The 18,134-nt window shown below is 32.1% G+C and overlaps 1 pseudogene; it reads right to left on the bottom strand.

Annotated features, from left to right (window-relative positions):
- Positions 1 to 5,333: 5,333 nt before the first annotated feature.
- Positions 5,334 to 12,774, bottom strand: LOC114757081 (disease resistance protein TAO1-like; annotated as a pseudogene).
- Between the last annotated feature and the right edge of the window lie 5,360 nt (positions 12,775 to 18,134).

The following is an 18,134-nucleotide window of genomic DNA, read 5'->3' as shown; positions in this document are numbered from 1 at the left end:
CAGTAAATCAGATCGGAATCGATTTGAAAATCAAACTAGTGAGAAATGAAAAAAATTAAAAACGATTTAAATTTTCATGATAACATCTAAAGGCCAAATACTAATTTATTACTTTAAATTAAAAATAAAATAATCATATACTTATAAAAAAAATTTTAAGTTTTCTTTACAATTCTTTTGACAAATTAACACCATAGTATCATATTAAAAAAATCACTATACATTAATCCTAGCAAAATATCAAAATACCTATATGATAATAGAATATTCCTACCTACAATCTATTAATCTTTAAAACTAAAAAATTTTTGGCTCAAAATAGCTTTAAAAAAAAAAGCAAATGAATTTACCCACCAAATCAGGCAAATTGATCCTAGGTTGGTATGGTTTACAATAGGTCACTCTTGGGTCAACTAGACTCCGGTCTACATGCTCAACCATACTTGTTACCTGCTGGTTTATCGGTTTTTGAGTTAAACCAACTAATTTAGTCTGGGTTTGCCTACTATAAGCGAGAGCAAAAATAAAATCGAACCTTGTGTCAACTAATAAAGATTAGAATGAGTTGGCTCTTATCTCATTTTAAAATTTAGAAGTCCTTTACGTAATTTATATGATAAAAGCAAAAATATATATTTGCTTTTTTAACTTTATATAGTATTTTAATTTAGTCCATTAATTTAGAAAAATATCTTTTAGTCTTTTATAATAGTCATAATTATTTTGAAAATTAAAATCATATATTAACATTTAAGAATGTTTTATTAATATTTAATATCTCAGTAATATCATTTTTGTTAACAGTTTGGGATTGAAGAACCAAAAATATATTATTAAAATTAAAAAAAATTGAAATATTGTGTAAAGTTAAAAAAAGTTAAAAATATACTTTGCCAATAATAATTAGAACTTTGATCATGCCAACTCAGTTTTTTTTTTTTTGCTAAAGCATAGATATTCTCCTATTGGAGGCAATCCTATTTGAGATACTGTTGAGTACTAGATGTGAGCACATTTCCTAGCAGAGATTCGAACTTTAGTTCACCGCGTTATGAGGGACTAGTTCCTTCTGTTAAACCCAACTCCTATTGGTAACTCAGTTTAGTTTGAAAATAAACTTGCTCTGTCTTGCCGCTATCGGTTTCATATTTTTTGCCTCCACTCTAAAAATTCATATGTTGAGTCACACTTATCCAAATGAGGTGATTTTGAACATGTTTTAAAGCTCTGAAGGTCCTTTATAAATAAAAGAGATATATACAAAAGACTCTGGTCCAATTGATATAGTTATACATATTACATAGAAAAGTAGAGAAAATAGAAAAGTTGAAAAACAAAGCAAAGTGGATGACAAAGTCAACAAGAGAGCACTAATAATCACTAGGTTCCTCATTTAATGCTCATTACATTGATAAGTAGATGCAATCTAAACCATCCAAAATTTGACATGGATAATTCAGATTTAAAAATTTTAATATAAAAAATTTTTAATAAGAAATTTACTTTTTAAAGAAGTGTTAGTTATAAGATTATCTTTATTTTGAATTTTGTACCTATTAAAATAAAAAATTAATCAAAATATATAAATAATTAAATTCAATCTGAACCATTCAAAATCGATATGAATGATCAACTTAGGTGTTTATTATTGTGATGAGCATAGAATGTGCTCCTAAATGAAAGTCCAAAGACAAGAATGAGAATAAGATTGCAAGTCAATTTTAGAAATTAGAGTGTGAATGAGTTAGAATTCCTAGAGTTAATAAAATGAAACAAAAAATAAAAAGAAAAAATTAAGTATTTAATTCTTAATCCTTATAGTTTCATCCACTTTGTAACTCCGTTTTTGAAATTTGATTTTGTCATGACTCAATCCCTGTAGTTTGTAACTATTTTTTAAAATTTTATAACCTTACTATTTTTTAAAAATTAAACTCATTAAAATCATCCTATCTCCCCATTCTCCAGATCAAACAAAAGATTAATGCAATGTAAAATTTAATTCTACATCGTGTAATAACTTCCAGTTTACTTCGTACAAATAAACAAATATATAGTTCATAATTTTAAAAGGTTAAATTATACGTTTCATAATTCAGACTTTTATTTGGCACTTTAAGTTTGACAAAAGTATATATTTTGGTCATTTACCTATATACAACATTTCAGTTTAGTTTTTTAATTTTAAAAAATATGCTTTAAATTCTTCAACCTTAAAATCATTAGTATTAAATAATGATTTTTTTTGTAACAGCCATGGTTATTTTGAATATTAAACTTAATATGTTAGCATTTAGGAATATTTTATTAACTTTCAATATCTTAATATCATCATTTTTTTAAAAAGATTTTAGGGTTAAAGAGTCAAGTATATAGTTTTTAAAATTAAATGACCAAATTAAAAGATTAAAAACATACTTTAAACTTTAAAATTTAGTTTTTAATTTAAAAAAAGTATATTTTTAATTTCTTAATTTTAACACCATCCTCTCACTTAATAAAAAATGCTGACTCATTAAATCTAAGCAAAGACTCCACGGTCAAATATTGAAAGAACATGCTTTAAATTTTAATTTTTAATACGACCATTTTAAAATTTTAAAAGTTGGGCATTTAATGAGTCGAATATCTAATAAAATATTAACAAACCATATAATTTTTTTGCCAACATTAAAAATACTGCGTTATAAACTTAACCATTTACAAATATGATTATATTAAATTTTAGATCATCCATTGTGTCATCCATTGTGTAACGTACTGTAAAAAAAAAAAAAACAATACCCAGCTTTTTCGGTGGAAAAGCTGGGCAATTAGTCAAGAAGAAAGAAAGAAGAGGCGCAAGAAGTAAATGGAGGAAGAAATAAGGGGTGGGCATTAAATTGAAGAAGGAAAAATGGGGGATGGGGTAGTTAGATGGTGAAGGGAAAATAGGATAAAAGAGGGGGAGAGGAGACGGAGGAGGAAGAGAGAAGAGAGTGAGAAGCGGAGAGGAAAAGAGAGAGAAAGATAAATTGCAGAGTACCTGACGGTTTTGGAGATCATTTAGGTACACAAAACTACTTCTTGTTATCATATTTTCTTTATGAATATTTCCTATATATTTATATCTTCATATTATTAGTTTCATTATCATGTTTAGAGAAAATTTGACTGTTTGGGTATAGAGTAAATATGGAGTTTTGACAATATATGACCGTAGAAATTTAAAGATACATTATTAAGGAATTTTAATCGGTTTATTTTTGTTGAATGATTATTTTGAGAATTTTAAACTAAGATTTTAGTTGAAAAGTTTGTTATTTAGACTTGTAATATGTTTTTACCGATTAAATTTGAGTTAAATAATTTATTTGAGTTATTTAATATATTATTGAGATTTTAATCAGTTTAAATATTGAATAAGTTAAATATATATTTTTGAAATAATTTTTGAAGGCTTGAAAAATTATAAATTGAGAATTTTGTGAAATTAAATAAAGCTACAGTTTGTTTATAATTAAAAATATATATATACTTTTGTTAAGTTTAAATAGCCTTATATGTAAATTATTTTTCAAAATAATATCTATTATAAATGCCTAGATTTGAGAGAGTTAATATATTTATGTAATTTTGGTTTAGAGGGTAGTCTTAGAATTTTAGAGTAGCTTTGGAGTAGTTTTGAGTTTATGTTTATGTGCAATTTTGTAGACTTGAGGATTTTGGAGTAATCTTTGTGTGAATATTTGTAAGCTAAAGAGTACCAGGTAACTCTGAAAATTCTTTCTTGTACATGTGAATTGTGTATGATTATATTGTGGATTTACTAATTATTATATTCCTGAAATATAATATTATGATTTTTGTAAAATAAATGTTTTGGTATGCTACATGATTTTATTAAGATTTGTTGCTAGTAATTATGATCAATATTTAAATATATTAATAGCTATGAAATTATCATGAATTGCTATTAAATGGTATATAAGTTTTATTGCTATCTTATTTTTAATATATGAGGAAGTATTTATGATGTAACATTGTTGGCATCTGACATGCATTGTTGGGCTAAGGATAGAAGGAGATTGCATGGATATAAAATTACCACATGGTATGCCATCACTCGGTGCACAGTGGATGACACTTGTCAGGGCCCCTTCTTCCATGTTTTTCTTTGGCCGGGAATTTATTGGAGCTGTGGGACATGTGACACCTCCCTATTCACAAAGGAGGGGAGCCATAGTCCGAGCTTGAGCTTTATATCTTTGGCCGGATATATCTCTAGTATCGGTGAGCTTGGAATAATTCAGTAAAATGGATTAGTTCCTATCGGACTATGTGTTAGCCTATGGCTCCAGTCAGCGGTATAAGGGTGGACGGTGATATAAGGGAGGCAGCATATTGCATTATTTTTGGACATATTAAAAAAATGATATTGGTATATTGTTGGAAAAAAAAATGAAATTGAATTGGATGTCTCAAATCCGTGATTTTTAATATATTTATATACACACATATAAACAGATTTTTGGTTTATCATATATGATTTGCTTGTATAGGTTAGAATTTCAGTAGTTACTGAGACGTTTGATCTCACCCCCTATATTAACAATTTTCAGGCGAAGGATCTAGTAGGAATCAAGAGAAGGCACCAATGGAGTGAGCCGTGAAGGCTTTTGTGCTCCTCAAGCACATGCTATGTTATATTTTTATTTGCCATGACTATAAGACTAATAGTTTATATTGTTAAGTTATGTTAGAAATGTTTTGAAATTTTGACTTAATTGCAGTATTAAAAATATGTATGGACTTTTAAATTAAATATTTTATGGCGTATATTGATATAATTATGTGAGGTGTTACACATTGTCAGCATTAAATAGCAAAATTACTATTTAAATTTTTTGGGTAAGCATTTTCCGTTAAATGAAACTAATGGTGTTAAAGAATAAAATAGTAATAATAATAACTCTTACAAGGCCTCACATAAGGAAGGGCAGTGACAAGCACGTTCACGAGCGTGGATTATAGCCGTAGCAAAAAAACGGTTTGATCCTTCATTGTGCCTCTTTTTCTTGGGATAATCTGACGGTGCCATTTTATACCCCATGCAAAAATAATTTCAGATGCTGAAAGCTAACAATCTTCTATAAATCATATATGAAGACAAATTTTAGCACCAACCAGCTCAACAAGAAGAAAAACAGCAAACAAAAGAGAGGAAATTGGATTTATTGGGATTAGATGATGATATTCTCTCTTCCCTTTCTTGAGTCTCTAATTGCTTCTGCTACCCATCATCATCTTCACTCTCAATTCCATCTGCGGAGTTACCTTCTTCTTCGCAAGTGTTAAAAAACTTTGCCAATTTTTCTGACACAGATTGTAAGTTTCTGGACACATTCTTCAGTTCCACCGTAATCGTCATCGCCTTCAAAGATCAAATGAAACCCACATTTTTTCAACTCTAACCCCTTATCCACAGGTGGGTTTAACCGAGTCACACGTAATGTGTCACCATCTCGCATGAAAGATAAGAGATGATGGTAATCTGGGTACCTGCAAAGGTACATGTGTTCTTCATTGGTTTTTGGCAACCCCCGCAAATCCAATACTGAAGTGCATGTATTTTTGCCGAGTTTGAAGACATCTACTTTGATATCAACCACTCCAGGAAGATCATTTCGTGCTTCACGAGGTACATCATGGTTGATTGAAAGAATGATACCAATGATTACACCCGTTAGTTCACGGTACTTGGGCTTTGACAAGCTTACAGTCTGTCCCGAAAACCATTTGGGTAATCTTGTTCCTGGCAAGCTCAAGTTCAATAAATTCCTCAGTGTGACCTGTCATACAAGGGGATCAGTTGACTACTACGGAATAAAAATGATAAAAAAGACATTGATCTGGTTTATACCAAAAATAAACATGAATGTATCGGTACTTCCAATCTTCGTTTACTTATTCACTGATGATGGGAGAGGGAAAGAGAGGGAAAGAATGAACCTTAGAAAGCCTTTTGCGGACTGTGGAGGAGCATTTAAGGCATCCACCCAAGTACAACCACCTCAGAGACTGTAAGCGTTCAAGGCCAAGAATATCCACCAATTGTACACAATTTGTGAGGTTCAGATCCTTCAAACTCCTTAAATCTGAGAGATCATGAATGCTTTGTAAGGCACAACAGTTTGCAGCATTCAGCTTCGTCAAGCTTGAGGGAAGAGCAGGAAGTGAAACCAGCTCGATGCAATTTTGAATATGAAGTTCTTTGAGAAAGGAAAGGCCCGCCATGCTGGAAGGAAGGCTGTAGAATTTGTTTTGGCTCAGATTCAAAGTCTCTAAAGAGGACAAGTTCTCAAAATTATCAGGAATTTTCCCAGATATTCTCCAACCACAAGCATCCAGATCACACAGAAATATCATATTGCAGAAAAAAGATGATATCACAAAAGAATCTTGAAGCATGTTACTTTCGGACTTCTTGGCCATTTTCAACGTCCTTAAACTGGTAAGCATGCCAAAGCTTTGAGGTAATTCTGTCAGACCCGTTTCCTCCATCCGAAGATGATACAAGGACTTCAAATGTCCTATAGAATGTGGAAGCCTTCTGAGCATTGTACATTTGTCCAACCTTAAATGGACTAGATTCTCGAGCCTTCCCACAGACTCAGGGAGTTCTATAATGTTACCTTTAAAAATGTTCCAGGTTGTGAGGGCTGTGAGGTTGCCAATCGATAGGTAGATATTTCATCTGACAATTTCTCATTTCAAGCTTTTTAAGTAATGTCATATTTCCAATCTCATCTGGTAAATCTGTGATAGCTGCCCCATCTAGCTGAAGCTCAACAATGGAAACCAAAGACTTAACTGACTCAGGCAATTTATTCAGAAACTTGCAATTTCCTACTGAGAGTTCTTTTAGATAAGACAATGATCCAATCGAAGAAGGAATCTCTCTAATAGCACTACCAAAAAGCCAAAGCTCTGAAAGTGATACGAGATTTCCAATAGAATTAGGAATCCCAGTGAGAGATTTGCAATGCATCAAGCCAAGCTTTTCAAGGTTTTTCAAACGCCCAACAGAGTTGGGCAGTTCTTCTAATCCAGATTTGTTGAGAGACAGCTCTTGTAGAGAAACCAAGAGTCCTATGTTGTCGGGTAGCCTTTTAAGTGATGGCAACCATTTAAAACAAGAGTTTCAAGTTTCTCAAGGTGAAGAATAGTTTGGGGGAGCTCTTCTATAGCCGCACCATCAGCAAGGAGTTTTCTTAGTGATTTCAGGTTGGCCATGTTTCTTGGTAACGATTTCAACTTCAAGCAGTCGGAGAGACAGAGGCTCTCTAGATTTTCCAACGCTGATACATCATTGGGTAGCCCAGTAAGTTCTTTACAAAGTGTCATATTCAAATGACGAAGTGTGATCAGACTGCCAACTGATTCGTGAACCCTACTTAGTTTGATGCAGTTCACTAGAATGATCTTCTCTAAACCTCGGCAGCCAGACAGGTCAGGGAGAGCCTCCAGGTGGTAGCAGTTGGAGAGGTTAATGACCAATATGTTCTCTAGTACCTGCGTGCCAACAAAATTAGTTATTATGATATATAGAATTTATATTAGGCAAATCCCAAAAAAATAACTGGTGAATTTTAAAATTCCAAACCAAGAATTATTACAAAAATGTGTTGTCATTTGCTTTTTGAGTGTAGTCATTTTCTTTACGAGTGTGGGAACCAATACTGATTTAAAACTTTGAAATTCAACAGTTTTTTTTTGGGGGATTTTCCCATTTATATTAGTGCCTTTTTAGTCATATGCTGATTTTCACGCCACATTTAACAAGCTTCAGTTCATGCTTTAATAAAAGAAGAAAGAAAACAGATAGAATTCACTCTGGTCCAAAAAGGATAAACCTTAAACACAACTGATATTCTGATCTCCAAATAAACTAAAATAGAATGAAAAATAAGAAGAAATACTGCTTTTAGTCCTTAACATAAGACCAAATTGACTGATTTAAAAAGATTAAAAAAATTACCAAACTACTTCAAAGTATTTATATCTATCATTTTTATCCAAACTAATCTACCTTAATTATAAATTGATATATAAGTATTTTAGAGAGATCACGTAACATATACTATAGTTAAGTACTACCTCCAGTCTTTAATATAAAACCTTATTTGACTTTTATTTTGGTCTTAAATATAAAACCCTAATCCATTTTGTCTCCCATATTTATACATTTTTTCCCAAAGTAGTCCTTCTAACAATGGTGGGTATAGCCAATATACTTGATTAGTAAAGATATTGTAGGAAAGACAACATATATTTATTACAAATAATTAACTTAACTTATTTCCTTAATCTCTTCAAATTAGTCAACTACCTCTTATAATTAGGACCGGAGGTAGTAATTTAGTAACTTTTATAATCTTTCCAAATTAATCAATTGGGTCTTATAGTAAGAACTAGAGGCAGTATTGAAATTTAGTTGAGTCTTATAGGTTTTCTGATAAAAAAAAGTACATGTGGACAAACTTTCACATACAAACATGTATACATATTAAAAAATCCGATTGTACAGTGTCGATCGAGGGGTCAAAATATCTATATAAATTTCACTGAAATACCTACCAATAACTATCTAAAACTTCCACCTAGGTTTTTTTTTTTTTGAACAAATGGTCAGGAAAAAAAGTTTTGCCTAAACTAAGGCATGTAAAGTTTTTTTTTTTTTTTGGGATAAATAATTTCAGTACAACAATTTTGTCGCACATCTCCATTGTCCGTGCTTTAGTTATTCATACACTTAGAAGTAATAATCTGATGATGCGAGGCGCCAGAAAAAAGATAAAAACAATAATAATGAGATGATGAACATGATAATTGTAGCACGAAGGTTGAAGAATACCTTGTAGCCTTTCCGATCCCACAAATTTTCAATATAGCTGTGTGTGAGATCAAGGACAGCCAATTCTCGGGGCCAAAAATCAGAAGGCAAGCATTTTAAAGGACATCCTTGCCATTGTAGCCACCTCAATTCTGCGGGGAAAGATTTAAACTTCCCTTCCAATCTCAAATTGTTGATTTGAAGCAGCATCAAGTTCGCCATTGATTTAAAGGCCTTGGTGTGAAGCACTCCAGCCTCCATGTCCCTCTCAACCCGTTGAAAATATTTCCTGTGCATTTGTTTAAGGAATCTCACGGCACTTGCAAAACTGGAACCAGATCGAAGCTTTTCCCCAGAACTTGCTTCATCACCTTTATTATATTTAGCAGCTCCTTTCTCGAAGTCTAGGACCATCCCATGAATTCTACTTGTTCTCTGCAGTTTCCAGAACAACAAAATATTTAACAACATATATAGGAAATTGATATTCTAATCAGAGGGTGAGAGGCGTCGAAAAGATGCTGTAAATCGCCAAATCTACTAAGAAGCAGCTGTTTTTATGTCGTATACGTGTTTGAATTGAATGCCAAGCAATTCCATTGGTCTTATATATCCACAGCATGGAAAGAGATGACGTGTTACGGTATTGTAAATCACAATATTCTAGCGAACCTTAAGGGTGTGTTTGGTTGGAGGGGAGGGGAGGGAAAATGAAGCCCTACTCTCATTTGATTAAAAATTTTAGAGGGAAGGAAAGCCAAAATGTTCCCTCCCCTCCCTTCCCTCCTTCCATTTTAGCTCTCCTCTAAATTGGAAGTTTTTGGAGTGGAGTTAAATTTTTGGACCATTATATCCTTATGATTTTTTTATATTCCACAACCACCTATAAAATATGCTATTATAATATTTATTTTAAATAAAAAATATATTATCCTAAGTAAAAAATAAAAAATAAAAAATATTATAGTTAAAAAATATATTATAATAAAAATTAATATAAATTATTATAAAAATAAAAAATTATAATATTATAAAATTAATTGTTTTTTATAAATATATTATTTATTAAATATATTTTAAAGCTGAAAAAAGGCATAGCCTAAAGAGAATAAAATTTCAATTTTTTTAGAGCATATAAAATTTGTTAATTTGATTGTTTCAAATATATTATTATACTAATTAGAATTAAAAAAAATATTGTATCAATTTTTTTAATGCACATATTAACATCATAAGACTGAATTTTTATTAAATTATATGATTTAAATTAAGATGTAAATTAATTTATATAATATATCAATAAAAAAGTATAAACTAATATATAAGGATAAAATGGTAAATTGATTATTACTATCCCTCCCCTTTCCTTCTTAAACCAAACAAGGAATCATTAAATATCCCTCTCTTCCCTCCTTTTTAATCAAACCAAATAAGGTGAGGATAAAACCTCCCCTCTCCTTCCTTACCCCACCCTCCCCTACCTTCCCCTCAAACCAAACAGGCCCTAAGTAAGGTTAAGTCAATATGATTAAATAATACTCCTCCCATCCTAAATATAAGACTTATTTTGTAGTGTAAATTACACTACAAAATAAGTTTTATATTTAGGAGCAGAGAGTATAATCTATCATTACTCCCCTATAAAACTAGGTCCAAGAGAGTGACTCAGATGAGGAAAACAAATAAATAAATTATTTATTTGTTTATTTTATATCCAAGTCACTCTTTTCCTGCCCCCATTAGACCAGCAGCACGACCGCATAAACTTTTATTTTACCAAAATATACTTTTAAAAGATTGTGATCACCATTTAATTTTAAATTCTTTTTCTAACGACTCATTAACAGCAATGTAGTCATCTATATTAACCACCATCATTCAATTTAGGCTAAAACATAATTATATACAATGCTTTTAAAATTTGTTAGAATCAAACAATATCTTTAAAATGCTAAATAATAGACGGAAAATCAATCAATTTTGTTGTCCTAATAACGATTATAACGGAGAGGTGAAGCACTTCAAATCAAACAAACAGAATCGAACAATAAGACCACTTTGAGGATACTTACCTTCAAATTCCTCAAAACAGCAAGAATTTGAGGTCGATCCCACAATCTGCTACGCATACCCGGATCAACAGGGTTTTCATCTACAACAATTTGCCTTCCCATGTCTCTAATTTGATCATGCATCCAAATGGTGTCCTCCTCTCTGATTTGATCAGACATTTTTTTGAGAGAACTTTGATTGCTTCCTCTCCATTAAATCTACAACCTCTCAGTACATCAATCACATCTTCCCGCTTCATCCACATCTGAACGAACAGACAAGCAATGTCAAGGAAGATACATTTCTCTTGTTCATTTAATCCCTCATAACTGATCCTCAACACATTATGCACGTTCCCTGGTCGAGTCAGCTTCAACTTCTTCACAGCATCAGTCCATTCCTCTTCCTTTCTCTTCCCAAACAACATTGAACCAAATACTTCCAGAGCCAAAGGCAACCCTCCCGTGAGAGACACAATTTCCTTCGACAACTTCAAAAGAGTTTTGTCTGCAGGTTCATTTCTTCTCATTGCATGGTAACAGAATAGTTCAAATGAAGAAGAGTCATCCAATACCTTAACCTCGTACAAGACATTAACATGAGTCTCAGGCAAAGCACGTGTATCCCTTGAGGTGATTACTATACGGCTTCCCTGACAAAACCATTCTCTTTTTCCTATTAGAGTATCGAGTTGCTTCACATCATCCACATCATCCAGGAATATCAGAACTCGATGTTGATCAACTGTTCTTCTGAAAGCAAAAATATTATCACCGACAACTGCTTGAGAGGAAATGTCTCTGATAATTTTGTTTCTTAGAGCAATTAAACCTCCGTCTTTCGATGAAACTTCTCTAACACTTGAAATGAAGCTGCGATGCTCAAAATGCACAACGAGCCTGTTAAAGAGCCTTTGCAAGGGTTGTCTTACCAACCCCACCCATCCCATACAATCCCAACACTCTTATGCCGTTGGATCTCAAGTCTAACAATTCCGACAATTTCTCAATACGAGCATCCAGTCCACGGTAAATTCAGCCACATCCTCCGGAGTATTACTCAGTTCTCTCAGAATCCTTTTCACTAGAACTCGAATTTGGTCATCTTCCTTTTCTCTTTAGCAGAAATACAGCAAATCATCAATAAAGGCAGAGTGGTGCCCAAAAAAAAAAAAAAAGTGTAGAGAATAGTGGGTAGCTGTAAATAGATGTAAGTGTTATTTACAACTACCTACTGTTCTGTACACATGAATAGTCAGTACTAGAGAAGACCTGGGATTCGGAAGAACGCAACCAGCAGTTCCACCTACTTTCTCCATAGCTTCCCTCCACCTTAGTACCTCTTCTTCAGTCCTTTTGGCTTTATGATCCTCGAAAGAATCTTTGAATGGACCCCCTTGTTTCCGGACATCATGCGGATCGACGTCGAAGAACACCGGCAGAATCAGTCTCCTGCAGTCACAAATCTTAGCGAGCTTCTCCAAACACCAGTGAGAAGAAGCGTAGTTAGGAGAGACGATGATGATCGAAGCGGCCGAGTCATCGATAGCTCCGAGCGGACTCGGGTCTATCTGGTCACGGCGATCCAATCCAACGTCGTCGAGAAAAACCCGAACGCCGTTTGATTGGAGGGCATTGTAGAGGGGTTCGGTCAAGCAACCACAATTATCAGTACTTCTAAAGCTCAGGATCACATCCCAGCGGCGCCTGAAGGCTGCTGGAGTTGATGAATCGACGTCGCCTTCCCGTGACATTTGTGGGTGACGATTGACGAGTCAGTATGGCTTTGGAAGAGAAAGAACGAGAGTACTCCCGGAACTATAAGAACTGTGATACTTTTCTGTGAAATTCTGGCAAGTTTCTCAGGGAATCGGCTTCTGACTGGCGAGCAGGTTTGATAGGATTGAAGGCAATTTTGGATTCTCTGCGCCCTATACAGTTAGGAGAGAAATGGACTAGAATTTAACCCTTCAAACTTCAAATTCAAATTCAAATGACAATCTGCAGTTGTTCTGTGCGTGGGGCATCATACACGTAACGAACATCAGCTTCTTAGTCAAGAAGCGTCTTCCCATTGACTGTACTGAATAGTTTTTTCTTTTTGGGGCAAATTTCATTGAAGGACCTCTGCAGTAACGTAATTTTAATTCAGGCCCAAACAATTTTGAGGATGTGTCCGGGATCACGGTTGGAGGCCCAAACGAGCCTCTCTATGTGACTTTTTGGGTTAAAATATTGTTTGGGATCATATTTCGGGAATCGAACTTTTGAGACCAAATGAGCTTTTAGAATGAAACTCCCTCCTTAGGCTTCCATGACGCGGTGTGGTGAGACAAAGCGTTCCAACATTAATTACGTTTTAAATTTTTTACCTGCCCATTTATCCTCTTACTACATGCATAATGGTCTCTATTTGTGGCTGGAAAAAAAAAAAAAGACAGGGGTGCTAAGTAACCGTTCAATTCGACTAATACTCTACGTATATATTTTAATTTATATATATTTTTATCCATTAAATATATTTAATCAAGTATTCCATCCGGTTCAAAAAATAATATAAAATTTATCTATTTATATTTATCTAAAATTAGTTAAAATCAATTTAAAATAATAAATATGTAAGGCATACATTTTTTTAAATATGTCCTCATTAATGAAGAGAATAAGTAAAAGATGCAATAAATGAATCAAGAAGTAAGGAGAATATATAATGGGTAAAACTGAAAAATAAAAACTCATTAAATACTTAGATAAAAATAAATTTTATCTTATAAAAAAAAAGCCCCTCCAAGAAAGTTTGTTTTATATTTTGAACTGGAGGGAATATTTTTAGTATTTTTTTAATTTCTTCCTAATAAATTAATTGTTTGTTTTTAATAATTTCATTTTCAATATTTCTGTTGCAATTGTCAGATTATAGACATATAATATTAGATATGTATCACTTACCAAAATTCATTTTATTTTCAGTTATTTTATATTTAAACTTACTTTCTTATTAATTATCCAAGCAATTTTTAACTTCTCAAACTGACTTTTTTTATAAAAGTCAATCCAAACATAAATCACATCACACTACCTTACTTTTACTTAATCTGACTTTTGTAAAAATCATATTGGAAAAAAGTAACTTCTTTCACCACTAATCCAAACACACCTTGAAACTTCACTGCAGGCTTTTGGAGGCAAACTGAAATTAAATTGAGAAGCAAAATATCCAGGTTACCGTTAATGTTTGAAGAAGAAAAGAAAAGGGTCTATAGGGTTTTACTCTCAGTCTCTCACAATAGAAACCAAATTTCCTCTATCGCATAAAAACTGGTTTGGGTTCTCTGTGCTCTGTTCTCTCAGCATTCTCAATTCACTTTCTCTCATATCTGATGAAGGGTATAGTCATATTTATTAGTATTCTCTCGTGTTCAATGAGAGGCTTCGTCCATCGTTGCTACTGAGACCCTTCGCCATTTTCGCTGCTCTAGTAAGGAGAGCCTTCACCATCGCTACTATTCTGGTAAGGAGAGCTTTCACCGTCGCCCCTACAAGTCTTGAACAAGAGGCTTCACTGTCTCAATTTATTCACAAGTGTAATTCCCAAATTTGTAATAACGATATAGAAATTCACAATTGGAACACATCCATTTACAAATGGGTTAATTTAATTAGAAAAGTTCATGATAATTTACAAGTGTGGGAGGAACTATTCACACATTGAATTGGTGAATTTGCAACAAAGATACATAAATTAACAACAAAAATATGACTGTTTGCAAGTAAGTTAATTTAATTGGAAAAGTTCTTGATAATTTGCAAGTATGGGGGAAATTATTCACAACTAGAATTTGAGAATTTACAACAAGAATACATAAATTAATAATAAAAATACGTCTATTTTCAAGTAAGTTATTTTAATTGGAAAAGTTCTTGATAATTTTCAAGTGTGGTAGGAATTATTCACAATTGAAATGTGAGAATTTGCAATAAAAATACATAAATTAATAATAGAAATACGTCCATTTTCAAGTGAATTAATTTAATTGAAAAAGTTCTTGATAAGTTTTAAGTGTAGGAGAAATTATTCACAATTGAAATTTGAGAATTCGCAACAAGAATACATAAGTTAATAATAGAAATACATCTATTTTTAAGTGAGATAATTTAATTGAAAATATTCTTGATAAATTTTCAAGTGTGGGAGGAATTATTCACAACTGAAACTTGCAAATTTACAATAAGGATATATAAATTAACAATAGAAATACGTCTATTTGCAAGTAGGTTAATTTAATTAGAAAAGTTAATCGTTTGGAAGAGACTATTCACAACTGGAATTTGCATATTTGCAATGAGGATGCATACATTAAAAATAAAAACACGTCAATTTGCAAGTTGGCTAATTTAATTGAAAAAGTTGAACATGATAATTAACAAGTCTAGAAGGAACTATTTTCAATTGAAATTTGTGAATTTGCAACAAAGATATGTAGATTAAGAACAGAAATATGTCCATTTGTAAGTAGACTAATGCGCTCATACATTTACATACTTAGCATCCAATTTCACTACAATACTTGGGATAACTTATCTCCAAGTACCATTATGAAAGTTTTTATCTCTATCCATGGCACTATACAAAATGAATTCCAACCAACCCCAAAATACCTAAATGGGTTGTCATAGGTGTTTCCCTAACCGTTCCAGAAATACATTTGGGATACATATATATATATATAAATAAAAGCATCTATATATGACACTAAAAAAGACTATGTCCAACAATAAAGTCATGCAGTATTTGGATTTGTACAAGTCTTTTTAGTATGACTAGTTTCACCATATCTTGAGTAATGATACACTTTCTTCTGCTGGAATTGAGATTTAATCCTCGGAGTTCTAGGCCTTCCAGGACGACAAGTAGTCAATGATAGTTGTAGAAAGATAGTATATGTGCATTCATCATAGTGAAGAAAATTTGGCCTAGTAATGTGATGTGTCTCAATTGGAATCACGAGTCTACCAAAAAAAATTTCCTGAGTTAAGAATAAAAAACAATCCTCAACATATGCAACCATAATAACTCCAACCTCAATGAATTAAGTTATTACTATAGCACAACAACAGGTACCATGAATAGTTTTGCACATGCAGAACATTAAAAACTCAAAACAAAGCATAACTTCAGTTGTTACAATCAACGTGTAAATGCATTGATGTTTGTTATAAATGGTCTAACTTTGATTGTTACATCAATAAATATGAATTTACCACCATTGTTTTGTATATACACTAAATGCTGTTATAAAATTGCTTAACTTCACTTTTTACACTAGTAAACATGAAATTACTACAATCAACTTGTAAATATAACTAATTCTTAACATGAATTTCCTAACTTCACTTGTCACCCGAGTAAGTGTACTTATTATTTTCCTTTACTTTAATTGTTAATACCAAAGACATGTACCAGCAAGACTCATAAAAACCAGAAATTACAAAACAGAGTATACTACAAAAAGCACAAAAAGACATTGACAATAGCATAGCAATGACTATAATGGCTAACAAGTATCAATAACTAACTGAAAATGAAAGTACCCATTGGTTCTTTGAAATCAATGCAATATGTTAGATTTAAGGTTTTGATGATAACAAATTAAGGAATCTATGTTTTAGTAAGTTGATCGATCACCTGATCGATCAAGGGTTATCAATCACATGATAGATAAAATTCCCGTGTAAACAAATAACTTAACAGAAATGTTAATCGATAACTTGATAGATAAATTAATTTGTATGTGTTGATTGATCAATTGATCGATCATTGTTAACACTGTTCTGTAGAAAATTATCGATCAATTTATCAATAATCTAATAATCGAATAACTAACAGATAATGGGACACAATTTTTGGTAAGTATTTATCGATCACATGATCAATAAATAAGTCATCGATGAGAAGACAGAAAAATGGTAAAGCTTCTTAGTCTCGTTGTGTTTTGTCTCAATCACTATTTATCGACCACAGCTTTATCAATAACTTGTTCTATCATTGCATAATAACTTACCTGTTTATCGATATTTTCCTTCTTTTTAAGTGTTTTGAAAAATACTTTATTAATCACTTGATCAACCAATGGTTTATCGATCAAATGATCGATCATTACCCTTTTACTGGTTTAAACTATGTTAAGCACCTCTTCTATCACTTGATCGATCATTGATTTATCGATAAAATGATCGATCATCCATTCTTCTGAATGTCCTATTTTCACATAACGTGATCGATCAAACTTTTTCCTAGCATTTTAAAACTAAGTTTCTCAACTATATTTTTATCGATCACTTGATCAATTAATCTTTAATCAATCACTTACTCGATCATCATGGGACTTGTGTTCTTTGTGAAAATCTTTGTTAAACCTTTTTTTATCGATCAAATTTTCTGTCATCCATTTATCGATAAAGTATTCGATCAATGTACCTTGAAAATCAAATTCTCTCTTGCTTATCTTTATCGATAATTTGATCGATCAAACAGTTTTTGATCACTTATTTGATCAATGATCCAGTTCTTTCAGTAACAAGAAGCTACAGTGAAATTCAAAAATCTTCTGTATATTTCTCTTCGGGCTTTTCTCAGCCTTACTGTTTATCTTAATTCTCTATTTTAAGGGATTTAAAATCATAAGTGACCCTGAGCCTTTTTTTAGATAATCTTTCTCAAGTCACTCTTTTTATTTATCGGTCACTTGATCGATCATGAGTTAATCCATAACTTGATCGATAAACATAGTTATTTGTTTCAAAATCGTTCATCTTAATTAATCGATAACGCAATCGATAAACCAGTTATTGATCATGACTTCGATCAAGGATATTCAGTTCATAGTTATTAGATCTGATGTTTGATTAATTCCCTTCTCATCTATCATATAAATATTATTATCATTTGATCAGTGATCTTTCTGAGTTTCATTTTGAATGAAAAACTTATTGGATTGAAGTATTGATACAGAATATGAAGCAAGCTCAACAGTTATTTAAGTAGCCTGTAACCTACCATGTTAGAAGCATTAATGGCGACTACTGTTGCAACTAGGAAAACACGTAACCGAACTCTCAATGGCTAAAAGCTCTTCCGTCTAATGGTTATTAAACTTTTCCAACTATAAAAGGCGCGAAGAAGCATTGAATACGAGATTGAATACGCG

Source organism: Neltuma alba, unplaced genomic scaffold (assembly GCF_004799145.2).
Source record: "Neltuma alba isolate B1F8T4 unplaced genomic scaffold, ASM479914v2 tig00010560_pilon, whole genome shotgun sequence".
In the NCBI taxonomy this organism is placed as follows: Eukaryota; Viridiplantae; Streptophyta; class Magnoliopsida; order Fabales; family Fabaceae; genus Neltuma; species Neltuma alba.
This window is presented reverse-complemented; position numbering and strand designations above follow the sequence as displayed.